The following is a 16,979-nucleotide window of genomic DNA, read 5'->3' as shown; positions in this document are numbered from 1 at the left end:
TAAATTCTAACAAATATTAGGAAGGAATTATTTGGTGAGATTCTTACTTTCTATGTTGAAGCTATTCAGATTTCAGATAGACTTCTAGTCTATTTTTTATCTTTTCTGGTTTTAGGAAGGTCAAAAAGCTTCTGCCATTCCCGCCTCAGAGGATTATGGCTCATTCTACTAGGTAAGTTTCTACTTCCTGGGCTTTTTAAAGAATGAAGCTTCTGTTGATCAAATTTGCAAAGCAATGACTTGGTCTTCTTTGCATATTTTTACTATGTTCTACCATTTTGATGTTTTCTCTTCTTAGAAGCAGTTTTGGTAGAATGGTACTTCAGGCAGCTGTCTCAGTTTGATTCTTCTGCTTATAATTTCAGTTTTTTTCATTATAAAAATTAAAACTTTTTGATTTGGGTAGTGGATTCATTTTTCAGCGGAATTGGCTGTCTTTATTTTACCCCTCCCTCTCTAGTGACTCTTGCGTGGAAGTTCCGCATCTTGGAGGGTATTTATATCCCATACGTCACTAGCTCATGGACTCTTGCTAATTACATGAAAGAAAACATAATTTATGTAAGAACTTACCTGATAAATTCATTTCTTTCATATTAGCAAGAGTCCATGAGGCCCACCCTTTTTTGTGGTGGTTATGATTTTTTTGTATAAAGCACAATTATTCCAATTCCTTATTTTGTGGGTGTGGTGAGGGGTGTATTTATAGGCATTTTAAGGTTTGGGAAACTTTGCCCCTCCTGGTAGGAATGTATATCCCATACGTCACTAGCTCATGGACTCTTGCTAATATGAAAGAAATGAATTTATCAGGTAAGTTCTTACATAAATTATGTTTTTTTTTTCTCATGATTTAGAAAGAGCATGCGATTTTCAACAACGTTCTAATTTACTTCTATTATCTAATTTGCTTCATTCTCTTGATATACTTTGCAGAAAAGCATATTGAGGCTCAGTAGCTGCTGATTGGTTGCTGTGCATAGATGAATGAAGCAAATTAGATAATAGAAGTAAATTAGAATATTGTTTAAAATTGTATTATCTTCTTGAATCATGAAAGAAAATGTTTTGGTTTAGTGTCCCTTTAAGGCATTTTTTCAGAAATGGTTATATGTCATAGAGACATTGTCATTAAATTCTCAACTCCAACCCATTCAGCCATTAAAAAGATCTAAGTTAATGATGAATTGGATTGTTACAAATAAACTTCCGCCTGCCTGGAAAGTATTATTATAAAAGTGAAGTTTGTTTATTGGGAATCTCCCCCCTCCCTCACTTCTGGGTATTCATAACCTTAAAGAGACACTGAACTCAATTTTTTTTTCTTTTGTGATTCAGATAGAGCATGTAATTTTAAGCAACTTTCTAATTTACTCCCATTAGCAAATGTTCTTCATTCTCTTGGTATTGTTATTTGAAAAGCAAGAATGTAAGTTTAGATGCCGGCCCATTTTTTGTGAATAACCTGGGTTGTCTCTGCTGATTGGTGGATAAATTCATCCACCAATAAACAAGTGCTGTCCAGGGTTCTCACTTTCTTTTTCAAATAAAGATTGAAAGAGAACAAAGAAAAAATGATAATAGGAGTAAATTAGAAAGTTGCTTAAAATTGCATGCTCTATCTGAATCACAAAAGTAAAAATTTGGGTTCAGTATCCATTTAAAGTTACTCGTTTGATTTTTTTTTCCTTCTTGTGCAGCAGATAATCTGCACTTTTATGGTCTGTAGATACATCTTAGTATATGGGGACATTATAATAACTAAATAGGTGGGCATCTAGATATTAAATTTCACTTTTTTATGTATGTTAAGTTGGCTCCATTCTATAGACTTGCTATAGCTAGCTATAGCTATTTAAGAATGTTGGCTATTTAAAGTGTCTTGTTTTAAACCAATGTAATATTCTGCAGATTGTTCTTGTGTTCTTAAGTACAGGTCATTTATGTTATTTGGCCAAACCCTACAAGTTTTATAGGATTTGAATATGTTCAATGTTTTGCTCTGTTTTATGTTTGCTTTAAATTTGCTACAATTTCATATCTATCCAATTTGGAACTATGTTGAGAAATGTAGATGGTTATGTATAGTGATGTCGCGTACCGCCATTGAATTCAATAGGCAGGCAAACTTTAAAACCTACAAGGACTCTTTCTGGCCACAATAGTGATGGAAAAGTTGTTTCAAGGGTACTAACACCTGGACTGTCGCATGCTGGAGGGGGATCCCTGGCAAAACTCCCATGGAAAATTACATAGTTTATGCAGAATCTGCTTTTAAGCCATAATGGGCCTAAATCAATTAACATTCCCAAAGTGGCTGTCTCAAAACATCCCGGACAGAAGATAGATTGATAGATAGGATAGATAGATATACATAGATTGATAGTTAGATAGAATCGATAGAAGAGAAATAGATAGATTTATTAGATATATAATTACCCTGATAAAGTCTAATAATTAAACATGCGTTCTTGGACCCAACTAGGTTGTGTTAAGTAGTACTGTTCTTCGCACTTTCAGCCCTGTAACTCCCCCTATTGGTGGAGGTCTATATGGCGGTTATGATTATACTGTCTGTGACAACAATTATGATTGGTATAAATAGTTGGCTAGATGGCCTGGCACAAAAGGCTGGCAGTGGCAGGCAGGAGCTAAATGCAATTCAATGGCACTAGGAGACTGAATATTTGCAGTCCAAAAAAATTATGATTTTTATTTTTTAATATACTGTTAGAAGAATTATGATTGGTGCCACTAATTGGCTAGTTGGGCCTGGCACACAGGCTGGCAGATATGAGTCGTGGATGGTAGGTAGGGCAGCAATTTAACACAGTATGCTGTGTAAGTGACAAAAACACAGGCCTGATAGAAAATTAAGTTAGATTACACTAGCAAAATATTTTAAAATTTTAGATTTTAATATTAAAATTATGTTAAGAAGTGCAATGCACATATGACTCTATGAGTGGTCGCACTGGCTGGCTGCTACGTAGGGCAGAAATTAACAACAGTATGCTGTGTAAGTCAGATAGACAGTTAGACACAGGCCTGATAGAAAATAAAATTAGATTACACTAGCATAATGATTTAAAGACTTTTTTGGGGGAATTTAAAGAAAAAGGTTAAGCACATACATATGAGTCGTGCTGATAGCCTTGGAAGGGCAGCTATTAAAAACAGTAGGCTCTGTAAGTCAGATACACACACGCCTGATAGAAAATACTATTAGATTACACTAGAAAAATGATTTAAATTATTTTTTTTTGGGGGGGGGGGGTTAAAAAAAAGGTTAAACACATATGAGTCATGGCTCATAGACTAGGGAGGGCAGCAAGTAAACACAGTAGGCTCTGTATGTCAGCAAAACACAAAGGCCGGATAGAAAATTATATTAGATTACACTATCAAACAAATTTAAACTTTTTTTTTTTTATATTAAAATTAAGGTGAAGAAGATATGAGTGCTGGGTGGCTGCCTGGCACAGACCAATTAACCAAAAGACTGAAAAAAATTAGGTATCTTAATGCTGAGTAAGCCTGACAGACACAGGCCTGATAGTAAATGTAATTAGATTACACTAGCAAAATATTTTTTTTTTTTTTAAATTAAAAAATAATGTTATAAACGGATATTAACACTGGTGGCTGGCACAGAGCAATGAACCAGAGTATATGCTGTGTGACACTAGCCTGATAGAAAATGAAAAAAAAATTACACTAGCAAAATAATTATATTTTTGGGTTAGTTAAATTTAAACTAATGTTGTTAGGGAGATATCAGTGGTGGCAGTAATCACAGCATATGCTGTGAGCCTTAAACACACAGCCTGAAAGCCAGGCAAATGCTAATAAAAAAAAAACGAAAAAAAAAAAAAAAAACAGCACGAAATATAGCCCTAAAAAGGGCTTTTTGGGGTGCTGTGCTTGCAGCAGAGATGAGTGGAGTCCTTCTGGACTGTAAATACACTAGCCTAGCTATGTTTTTCCTATTAATGTCAGGAGCAAAAACACAACACGTCCTCTCATTAAGAAAGCAAGGTCGTTATGAGTCTAAAATGGGGGATTCCGAGTAGCTGGGTGGGTCTGTGAGGGAATGTCTGATGTTGATTGGCTCTAATGTGTAAGGCGGCTGTGACATAAAGGGTCAAAGTTTCCTCAATGATGACACATAGGGGCGGATCGAACATCACCATGTGTTCGCCCACAAACGCAAACGTGAACAAGCTATGTTCGCTGTGAACCGTTCGCAGGCGAACAGTTCGGGACATCACTAGTTATGTATCTATAATTTTTTCTTTTTTGTATGTTTCTATGTGGCTTATGGAATAAGTAGCCCTGTGCATGTGTATTTGAAACTAATAAACATATGATTTAAAAAAAAAAACAACTCTCACATCATGCAGTGATATATTGCTCTGCGCTTGTCTCCCCTTCAGATACAGAATTGAGAGAGCTGTCAGTACTAAGTAATGATGTAGCAGCAATGGTCTGGAAGCTTTATACACATTTCTGTGAACTGAGTCTCCAAGGATAACTATGAATGTAGGAGCTTTATTTCCTTTCATCCATACTAATTTCAATTCCCTTTGCTCTGTCACAAACTGTAATTTAAGTGCCTCAATAGTTTCCCCAAAGTTAACATATGGGGGCCGATTTATCATTGGTCTGTCCGACATGATCCGCTCAGTGATTTATCATTGTACAAGCAGTTCTTGTGAACTGCTTGTGCAATGCTGCCCAATGCAGATTTGGTTTGTCAATCAGCCTGATTGTGTAGGTTCAGGCAGATTGATGTCTGAAGCCTCAGAGCAGATGGACAAGTCATGGAGCAGGGGTCTTAAGACCACTGCTTCATAACTGCTGTTTCTGGAGAGCCTGAAGACTCACATGGAAACAGGGGCATCAAGCTCCGTTCAGAGCTTGATAATTTGGCCCCACGGAGTGCAAAGAATATGGCAGCACAGAGGATGGATGAGGAAGTGCAGAAAATAAGATGGTACGGAAAGATGAATGAGTGGGAAGTTAAAGGTTAGAATGGGATGAGATAATTGGGTGGCGGATAAAGTTAGCGCATTCTCTGCAATCTAAAAATCCTATAGTTCTTGAATGTTCTGTTAGCCTTGAAAGATGGGTAATTTTAATTGTTGGCATTCCATAGTGTATTTTTTTTTAAATTAATTTTCTCTTCCCTTCCTATTAGAAATAATGATGAACACATTTTGTTAAAAACAATCAATATTCTGATGAGCTGATGGCCATATGAACCAAATTATGTAGAAACGAACCTCAAGGAAAACCTGAAACAAATCTTTCTAAGTCATTTTGTTCTTTCCGTGCACATGTCATGTATTTAATGTGCCTTTAATGTCTGTGAGGGACTCAGGATGAATAAAGCAGAACAACAACAAAGCAAAGTAATAAGCAAAAGTAAAGATGCATAGGATTTATGTGATCATATTCTGCTTTCCATCCCAAGTGTTATATCAGAAAGATGTCCAAACTTGAGCAACATGTTGCCATGGAAATAAAGCATTGAGATTTACAAGGATACAGGGAATAAATATAAAGTATGTAGGTAAGCTATTTTATTGTAAATAGAATGGGTTAAATATATGCTAATGTCACATTGCTTTTTAGATTGTGTCTGACACAATCAGTGAAAGCAGCAGCACGGATCAGAAGGCAACTCTCTTTCTAAAACATATCCGCCCCCTGAACTCTCACACCTAACAAAGAATATTTTATAGGCTGCAAGGATAATTATTCACTGTGTAACTGTGCATGGCATGATACAATGTACAAATAGAACATTAAAAAGCTTTAAATGAGCTAAAAAAATAAGCCCAATGAAAATGACATACAAAAGCTGTTTGGTGCTATTAAAGAAAATATTTTCAGAGGCTCTACGACAGAAAGTAAATTGATGCTAATGCAGCTAAAAAGCGTTTTCCATCAATAAACTACACTGTCCAGTTTTTGTAACTTGCCATTATATGCTGTTATGCTTTAGCAGCAACAAAACTAATTAGGAACCTATTTTATACATACGAGTGATGTGTGTGCATGTGTATATATATATATATATATATATATATATATATATATATATATATATATATATATGTATATACTGTGTGTATATATATGTATATATATATATATATATACTGTGTATATATATATATATATATATATATATATATGTTCCTGAAGTCATGCACTCATCGCTTTCAAATCCTTACTGCCTGGGTGGTCTGTTCTTCATGTAAAGAGCAATTCAAATATACAGACACTCACAGGACTTTTATAAACACATATAATTCTTTATTGCAGTTCTTACTACAAAGTCAACGTTTCGGCTCCAATAGGGGATTTTGTCAAGACAAAACAAAGTTCTCCAAATAGTCACATAACAAACAGTGATCCTCTTACAAGCTAACACAGCGAATCACAGCGGTATAAAGTATATTAATATAATTGTGTCTGCTGTGCAAAACTATATGTGGTTTCTAATCCGGGATTGTGTTTTAAATCTAAACATTCACTAGTAAGAGGAGCACTTTTTGTTATGCAACTGGAGGAGTTTGTTTTGTTTTGACAAAGGCTCCTATTGGAGCCAAAATATCTACTTTGTACTAAGAACTGCAATAAAGGATTTTCTGGGGTATATTTATCAATGTGCGAGCGGACATGATACAAAATAGCATGTCTGCTCCACATCGATAAATGCCAATAGCATATGTTGTCTGCATTTATCAATGGCTCGCCGGAAAAAAGGGGACTCAAGCTTCATATGAAGTTTGATAAATATGCCCCTATGTGTTTATAAAAATCCTGTGAGCTAGTGGACATTTGGATTGCTCTCTCTCTATATATATATTACATTAAGGGCTGAAAATTTCCACTAGTCACGAATGATTAAGGAATTACAGTGGCACTATTTTCTTATCTTTAAAATTGAGTGGACTAGCAATTTTTTTTACCCCATATATATTGGTATATTCTATGTTTAATTGTCAGTACATCATTGTGGGCTAAATTACAAGTGGAGCTCTATTTATCACTCAAGTGCTCAAGTGCTATCGCCGATAGAAGTAAGCTTTTAAAGCGACAGTCAACACTCAAAATACAATTAATGTATTATCATACCCCTAGATTTAGAGTTTTGTGGGTAAAGACCCGCGGTGCTAACGCTCCTTTTTTTTCCAGCGCACCCTTAAGCCAACGCCGGTATTACGAGTTGTCTGAATGGCTGCGTTAGGCTCTGAAAAGTGAGTATTGAGCATAATTTAGCGCCACTTCAACCCTCAATACCATCGTTGCTTACGGTAGCGGTAAGCTGGAAAAACGTGCTTGTGCACGATATCCCCATAGGAAACAATGGGGCTGAGCTGGCTGAAAAAAAACCTAACACCTAACACTCTGTAAGTCTACACCTAACACCCTAACATGAACCCTGAGTCTAAACACCCCTAACCTTACACTTATTAACCCCTAATCTGCTGCCCCCGCAATCGCTGACCCATGCAATATATTATTAACCCCTAATCTGCCGTTCCGGACACCACCGCAACCTACAGTATCGCTATGAAACCCTAAACTGCTGCCCCTAACATCGCTGACACCTATATTATATTTATTAACCCCTAATCTGCCATCCCTCAACGTCGCCGCCAGCTACCTACACTTATTAACACCTAATCTGCCGACCGGACCTCACAGCCACTATAATAAGTGTATTAACCCCTAAACTGCCGCACTCCCGCCTCGCAAACACTAAATTACAGAAATTACACCTGATCTAAGCCCCCTAATTAAATAAAAAAGTCCCCCAAAATAATAAAATGCCCTACCCTATCCTACATTACAAAGTAATCAGCTCTTTTACCAGCCCTTAAAAGGGCTTTTTGCGGGGCATTGCCCCAAAGTAATCAGCTCTTTTACCTGTAAAGAAAAATACAATACCCCCCCAACATTACAACCCACCACTCACATACCCCTCCTCTAAAACCCACCCAAACCCCCCTTAAAAAAACGTAACACTAACCCCTGAAGATCTCCCTACCTTGAGTCATCTTCACCCAGCCGAGCCGAATTCTTCATCCAAGCAGAGCAAGAAGAGGTCCTCCATCCGGTAGAAGTCTTCATCCAAGCGGGGCAGAAGATGTTTTCCATACGATTGAAGTGTTCATCCAAGCAGCGTCTATTATCTTCATCCGGAGCGGAGCCATCTTCCATCCAGCCGACGCAGAGCCATCATCTTCAACCGACGGACTAACGACGAATGACGGTTCCTTTAAGGAATGAAGAATCCTATCAGCCAATCGGAATTCGAGGGACGCCATCTTGGATGATGACACCTATATTATATTTATTAACCCCTAATCTGCCCTCCCATGTCACCGCCACCTACCTACACTTATTAACCCCTAATCTGCCGACCGGACCTCGACGCCACTATAATAAATGTAATAACCCCTAAACTGCCACACTCCCGCCTTGCAAACACTATAATAAATTTTATTAACCCCTAATCTGCCCTCCCTAACATCGCTGCCACCTACCTACAATTATTAACCCCAATCTGCCGCCCCCAACATCGCCGCTACTATAATAAAGTTATTAACCCCTAAACCTAAGTCTAACCCTACACCCCCCTAAATTAAATATAATTTAAATTAATCTAAATAAATTTACTATAATTGAATAAATTAATCCTATTTAAAACTAAATACTTACCTATAAAATAAACCCTAATATAGCTACAATATAACTAATAGTTACATTGTAGCTATTTTAGGATTGATTTTTATTTTACAGGCAACTTTGTATTTATTTTAACTAGGTACAATAGCTATTAAATAGTTAATAACTATTTAATAGCTACCTAGTTAAAATAATTACAAAATTACCTGTAAAATAAATCCTGACCTAAGTTACAAATACACCTAACACTATCAATAAATTAATTAAATAAATTACCTACAATTAGCTAAACTAAAATACAATTAAATAAACTAATCTATAATACAAAAAAAACACTAAATTACAGAAAAAAAATTACAAGAAGTTTAAACTAATTACACCTAATCTAAGCCCCCTAATAAAATGAAAAAGCCCCCAAAATAATAAAATGCCCTACCCTATCCTAAATTACAAAGTAATCAGCCCTTTTACCAGCTCTTAAAAGGGCTTTTTGCGGGGCATTGTCCCAAAGTAATCAGCTCTTTTACCTGTAAAGAAAAATACAATACCCCCCCAAAATTACAACCCACCACCCACATACCCCTACTCTAAAACACACCTAACCCCTCCTTAAAAAAACCTAACACTAACACCTGAAGATCTCCCTACCTTGAGTCATCTTCACCCAGCCGAGAGGAATTCTTCATCCAAGCGGAGCAAGAAGAGGTCCTCCATCCGGTAGAAGTCTTCATCCAAGCGGGGCAGAAGAGGTCTTCCATCCAATTGAAGTGTTCATCCAAGCGGCGTCTTCTATCCTCATCCATCCGGAGTGGAGCCATCTTCCATCCAGCCGACGCAGGGCCATCCTCTTCAACCGACAGACTAACGACGAATGACGGTTCCTTTAAGGGACGTCATCCAAGATGGTATCCCTTGAATTCTGATTGGCTGATAGGATTCTATCAGCCAATCAGAATTAAAGTGAAAGTAAACATTCCTTAGTTGCTCACCATTATAATATATTATGTATTAAATGAATAGGACTTTCATTCATCAAATTTTTATAACTTGTTTGCAAATCAATTTTTTCCTGAAATAAATTCTGAATTTTAGTGTCGATAAATGCAACCCAATTTTTTGGCTGCATATTGCTTCCTGGTCACGTTCTTATTTGGGCCAACTGAAATACTGGCCGTTAGGCGGCCGTGAAGCGACGTCATCGGTCTCTTGTGGCATCTGCGCATGCAGTAAAATAAACTGTCTACTTTTTTCTTCAATGCGCGTGCCCTTTTCGCGCATTCGCAGACCATTCGGGACGGACTAAGAAGAAACTGAAGCGCAATTATATTTTTCAGGACGGATCGCGGAGGTATGAAAAGATGCAGCTTGTCACTTTTTAAAAACGCATAGTAATGAATGAATACAATAGTTATTCATTCATTACTATGTTGTGAACTAAATACACGCATGCGCTCTGATCGCCCTGTTGTAGTGGAATCGGCGATTCGCGCATGCGCACAATAAATTGTCCATGTAAATGCACTTCTCTAATACGTATAGAGCGGGTGGGACCGCTCTATACGCAAACACTGCAAAAAGTTGGAAGAAGTAGATGGGAGGAGTCAGCAGCATATCGGTATAAAAAGAATGTATTAAAAAAAGGCATAAATCAATACATTTATTAGAAAAAAAAAAGTGATTTGCTTATTATACAGTTAGGCAATGCAGTACTTTGTTCAAATGGGACCAAATTTAATTTCACTTTAAGGTAGGAAAAATCTGATTGGCTGATTCAATCAGCCAATCAGATTGAAGTTCAATCCGATTGGCTGATCCAATCAGCCAATCAGATTGACCTCTCATTCTATTGGCTGTTCCGATCAGCCAATAGAATGCGAGGTCAATCCGATTGGCTGATTGGATCAGCCAATCGGATTGAACTTCAATCTGATTGGCTGATTGAATCAGCCAAACAAATTTTTCCTACCTTAATTCCGATTGGCTGATAGAATCCTATCAGCCAATCAGAATTCGAGGGACGCCATCTTGGATGAAGTCCCTTAAAGGAACCGTCATTCGTCGTTAGTCGTTGGTTGAAGAGGATGGCTCTGCGTCAGCTGGATGGAAGATGGCTCCGCTCCAGATGGATGAAGATAGAAGACACCACTTGGATGAACACTTCAATCGGATGGAAGACCTCTTCTGCCCCGCTTGGATGAAGACTTCTACCGGAAGGAGGACCTCTTCTTGCTCCGCTTGGATGAAGAATTCGGCTCGGCTGGGTGAACACGACTCAAGGTAGGGAGATCTTCAAGGGTTAGTGTTAGGTTTTTTTTAAGGGGGGTTTGGTGGGTTTTAGAGTAGGGGTATTTGGGTGGTGGGTTGTAATGTTGGGGGGGTACTGTATTTTTCTTAGGTAAAAGAGCTGATTACTTTGGGGCAATGCCCCGCAAAAAGTCCTTTTAAGGGCTGGTAAAAGAGCTGATTACTTTGTAATTTAGGATAGGGTAGGGCATTTTATTATTTTGGGGGGCTTTTTTATTTTATTAGGGGGCTTAGATTAGGTGCAATTAGTTTAAACTTTTTGTAATTTCTTTTTTATTTTCTGTAATTTAGTGTTTGTTTTTTTAGTTTATTTAATTGTATTTTAGTTTAGCTACTTGTAGGTAATTTATTTAATTAATTTATTGATAGTGTAGTGTTAGGTGTATTTGTAACTTAGATTAGGATTTATTTTACAGGTAATTTTGTAATTATTTTAACTAGGTATTTAACTAGGCTAGTTATTAACTATTTAATAGCTATTGTACCTAGTTAAAATAAATACAAAGTTGCCTGTAAAATAAAAATCAATCCTAAAATAGCTACAATGTAACTATTAGTTATATTGTAGCTATATTAGGGTTTATTTTATAGGTAAGTATTTAGTTTTAAATAGGATTAATTTATTTAATTATAGTAAATTTATTTAGATTAATTTAAATTAAATTTAAGTTAGGGGGGTGTTAAGGTTAGGGTTAGACTTAGGTTTAGGGGTTAATAACTTTATTATAGTAGCGGGGATGTTGGGGGCGGCAGATTAGGGGTTAAGAATTGTAGGTTGGTAGCGGCGATGTCAGGGAGGGCAGATTAGGGGTTAATAAAATGTATTATAGTGTTTGCGAGGCGGGAGTGTGGCGGTTTAGGGGTTAATAAATTTATTATAGTGGCGTTGAGGTCCGGTCGGCATAAGTGTAGGTAGGTGGCGGCGACATGGGGGGGCAGATTAGAGGGTAATAAATATAATGTAGGTGTCGGCGATGTTAGGGGCAGCAGATTAGGGGTTCATAGGTATAATGTAGGTTGCGGCGGTGTCCGGAGCGGCAAATTAGGGGTTAAAAAATTTATTAGAGGGTTTGCGATGTGGGGGGGCCTCGGTTTAGGGGTTCATAGGTAGTTTATGGGTGTTAGTGTACTTTATAGCACAGTAGTTAAGAGCTTTATGTTCCCGCGTTATCCCATAAAACTCTTAACTACTGACTTTTTTTGGCGGTAGGAGTATTGTCGGTAGAGGCTCTACCGCTCACTTCTTCCAAGACTCGTAATACTAGCGTTATGCAAATCCCATAGAAAGGATAGGATACGCAATTGACGTAAGGGTATCTGCGGTAGCCTCGAGTCGTGGAAAGAAAGTGAGCGGTAGACCCTTTCCTGCCTGACTAGGCGTTAGTTTCCCCATGATTAGTCCATACATCAATACTCAGAGCAGTAGTCCACATGGAATCTCAATTTTATTAAAAAAAATTTACTGCCGTTTTGAAAAAAAAAGCATGGCTCCATAACTCCCTCTATATTTACGTCACTATGAACCCGATTTTAACCAGCAAATCTCCTGAAGTGTCAGCCATGATGACTCTAGCACTTTCATGCTAAATTGTGCATGCGCAGTTTATAGATATTGTCGCTCTCTGCCTTGTTATGCACAGAACTATGTAAAGGTTCCCATTTCAGGGACAGACTATCTGTGAAAGGTAAGAGCAATTGGATCGCCTGTTAGTTTGTATTACAGAAAGGTTTTTTTAAGAGCTGCCCACATCTTTCTTTATAGAGCTGAGATGTAATTGATTTTGGGTAGCGATTGAATTACAAGTTGAAAGTAAAAATTTATATTTCACATTCCAATGTTCTTCACATATCAGAAAATGTTCTATTTATTCATAAATACATATATCTACATTTATGTGATTTTTTTGGTACAATATACATATATACCTATATATATATATATATATATATATATATATATATATATATATATATATATATATATATATATATATATATATAGTCAATTCAAAAGGATGTACTCCATTCAACTAAATAACAAATGCCCCAGTGTTTCACAATCAATAGACAAATAGTAGTACAGAAGTCAGCACTCATTGGTTTTGTATAATAAAACTTATAGCTCCATGTACTAAGCCGTCAATTCATCCGTCATTGTAGACGCGGATAAACTCGCCGTTACTCGCCGCGGGCGAAATGGTGTCCGCTGTCGCTATGTACTAATATTCCCCCAATAAATAGACAAGTCTAGCCTGCCGCGAGCAGTTGCGGATTGTTGATAAATTTGACGCCTCGCTCGCCGCGACTAAGCTGATGGTACTTAACTTTCAGTTGAATTGTCTGGCCAATTATTAACACGTGACATGCAAGGTGTCACGAACATCATAGTAGTCGCGGGAATAGAATTTTGCTCCTATAAAAGTTCAACTTATCTAAACAACTTTATTATTGTTCAAAATTTTTTGAAGAGTGATAACAGAGCGTTATTTTTGTAATATTTATTTACAATTTGGATATGGCTTCATCTGGATCTGATAATATATAAATATTAATATAAAAATAATTATAAAGATTGACAACTAACAATACAAATTTAAATAGATTACTCTTTAATTGCAGTCGACAAATTGGGCGCAATTTATGTACATGGAAATGAGAGACAAATTAGACGCCAGTTATGCTGTAAGTACAATGCTGATATTACTGCCTTTTATATATGTCTAGACTGGCGTCTAGATTGACTTTCCTATTGTTTTGTACCTTGCCCGCCACCTAAAAGGTGGCGAGGCAAAAATAGCGAGGTGGGAGCGGAAATTGTAGCGAGCGGACAAATAGATTTTTTAGTACATTCGTTTTTTGGCGAGTTGGTGGTCAAATGTGTCTAATTACAGTGAAAAATGTAGCGGTAGCGAGGTTTGGCGGATAAGTACGCTCGCAATTTTAAAGATGCGAGTTTTAACATAATTGACGGCTTTGTACATATCAGTTTGCGAGTTTTGACGCAAGATTTGTTGCGGGTAGCTCGCTGACTGCTTAGTACATGGAGCCCTTAGCATTTAATAGCCATATTTAAAAACAGCAAACGTTTCAAAGTCTAACTGGCCTCTTTGTCAATGCAAATACAAAAATCTTACCTAAAGTGCTTCCCTCTTAAACCCCTTATATACACAGCTAATTTCACTAACAAGCTGCACACTTGTGTGATGTAAATGCTAAACACCATGTGTGTGTGGATAAGTGATAGGTGTTGCACCTATGATGTCATCATGTGTTGCCGGTCGGCTCCGTACCATGTGACTTACGATCAGTTGAATTTGACAGCTGTCATACTCACATCCTACCCTCTGCCTGGCTGTGTAAGACAGAACCATACAGTAGCGAAATACCACATATACCAGTAGATCCCGGGCGCGCAACTACCCATCATTGTTACCATCAACCTATTAAAATCTGCAAATTTATAAACTCTAAAAGAAAAAATATACGGCTAGATTGTGAGTCTTGCGTTGTGAGCTGTGCGTTGCTACCGTGCAGTTTATTATCACCGCTCACTTACCTGCAGCGCTGGTATTACAGGTTTTTACAAACTCAGTGTTAAAAGGCAAGAAGTGAGCATAGAGCAAAATTGAGCTCCATACCGCACTCCAATACCAGCGCTGCTTAAGTCAGCAATGAGCTGGTCGTATGTGCTAATGCACGATTTCCCCATAGACATCAATGGGGAGAGCCAGCTGAGAAAAAGTCTAACACCTGCCAAAAAGCAACGTAAAACTCAGTAACGCAGCCCCATTGATTCCTATGGGGAAACACATTTTATGTTTACACCTAACACCCTAACATGAACCCTGAGTCTAAAAACCCCTAATCTTATACTTATTAATCCCTAATCTGCCGCTCTCAACATCGCCGACACCTACATTATACTTATAAACCCCTAATCTGCTGCCTCCAACATCACAGACACCTACATTATATTTAATGACCCCTAATCTCCCGCCCCCAGTGTCACTGCAACCTACCTACACTTATTAACCCCTAATCTGCTGCCCCCAACGTCACCGCCACTATATTAAAGTTATTAACCCTAAATCTAAGTCTAACCCTAACACTCCCTAACTTAAATATAATTTAAATAAATCTAAATAAAATTCCTATCATTACCTAAATAATTCTTACCTAAAAAATAAACCCTAAGATAGCTACAATATAACTAATAGTTACATTGTAGCTAGTTTATGGTTTATTTTTATTTTACAGGCAAGTTTGTATTTATTTTAACTAGGTAGAATAGTTACTAAATAGTTATCAACTATTGACTAACTACCTAGCTAAAATAAATACAAATTTACCTGTAAAATAAAACCTAACCTATGTTACAATAACACCTAACACTACACTATAATTAAATAAATTCCCTTCATTAAATACAATTAGATAAATTAAATAAAATTAGCTAAATTACAAAAAAACAAACACTAAATTACAGAAAATAAAAAACAAATTACAGATCTTTAAATTAATTACACCTAATCTAATAACCCTATCAAAATAAAAAAAGCCCCTCCAAAATAAAAAAAACCCTAGCCTAAACTAAACTACCAATAGCCCTTAAAAGGGCCTTTTGCGAGGCATTGCCCCAAAGAAATCAGCTCTTTTTCCTGTAAAAAAAAATACAAACACCCCCCAACAGTAAAACCCACCACCCACACAACCAACCCCCCAAATAAAAGCCTAACTAAAAAAACCTAAGTTCCCCATTGCCCCGAAAAGGGCATTTGGATGGGCATTGCCCTTAAAAGGGCATTTAGCTCTATTGCAGCAAAAGCCCTAACCTAAAAAATGAACTACCCAATACACCCTTAAAAAATCCTAACACTATCCCCAGCAGATTCACTTACCGGGAGAAGTATTCATCCAAGTGGCAAGATGTCCTCAACGAAGCCGGCAGAAGTGGTCCTCCAGATGGGCAGAAGTCTTCATCCAGACGACATCTTCTATCTTCATTCATCCAGCGCAGAGCGGCTCCATCTTCAAGACATCCGGCATGGAGCATTCTCTTCTTGCAGAATGAATATCTCTTTAAGTGACGTCATCCAAGATGGCGTCCCTTAGATTCCGATTGGCTGATAGAATTCTATCAGCCAATTGGAATTAAGGTAGAGAAAATCCTATTGGCTGATGCAATCAGCCAATAGGATTGAGCTGGCATTCTATTGGCTGTTCCAGTTAGCCAATATAATGTGAGCTCAATACTATTGGCTGATTGGATCAGCTAATAGGATTGAAGTTTCTACCTTAATTCCGTTTGGCTGATAGAATTCTATCAGCCAATCGGAATCTAAGGGACGCCATCTTGAATGACGTCACTTAAAGAGATATTCATTCTGCAAGAAGACGCCGTTGGAAGAGGATGCTCCGCGCCGGATGTCTTGAAGATGGAGCCGCTCCATGCCGGATGGGTAAAGATAGAATATGCCGTCTGAATGAAGACTTCTGCCTATCTGGAGGACCACTTCTGCCGGCTTCGTTGAGGACATCTTGCTGCTTGGATGAAGATTTCTCCCGGTAAGGGAATCTTTGGGGGTTAGTGTTAGGATTTTTTAAGGTTGTATTGGGTGGGTTTATTTTTTAGGTTAGGGCTTTGGGCTGCAATAGAGCTAAATGCCCTTTTAAGGGCAATGTCCATCCAAATGCCCTTTTCAGGGCAATGGGGAGCTTAGGTTTTTTTTAGTTATTATTTAATTTAGGGGTTGGTTATGTGGGTGGTGTGTTTTACTGTTGGGGGTGTTTGTATTTGTTTTTACAGAAAAAATGGCTGATTTCTTTGGTGCAATGCCCCACAAAAGGCCCTTCTAAGGGCTATTGGTAGTTTAGTTTAGGCTAGGGTTTTTTTTTTTGGGGGGGGGGTTATTTTGATAGAGCTATTAGATTAGGTGTAATTAGTTTAACGATCTGTAATTTGTTTTTTA

This window comes from Bombina bombina, chromosome 2, assembly GCF_027579735.1.
Source record: "Bombina bombina isolate aBomBom1 chromosome 2, aBomBom1.pri, whole genome shotgun sequence".
NCBI lineage: Eukaryota > Metazoa > Chordata > Amphibia > Anura > Bombinatoridae > Bombina > Bombina bombina.
The sequence above is the reverse complement of the archived record's forward strand: the minus strand, read 5'-3'. Positions refer to the sequence as shown.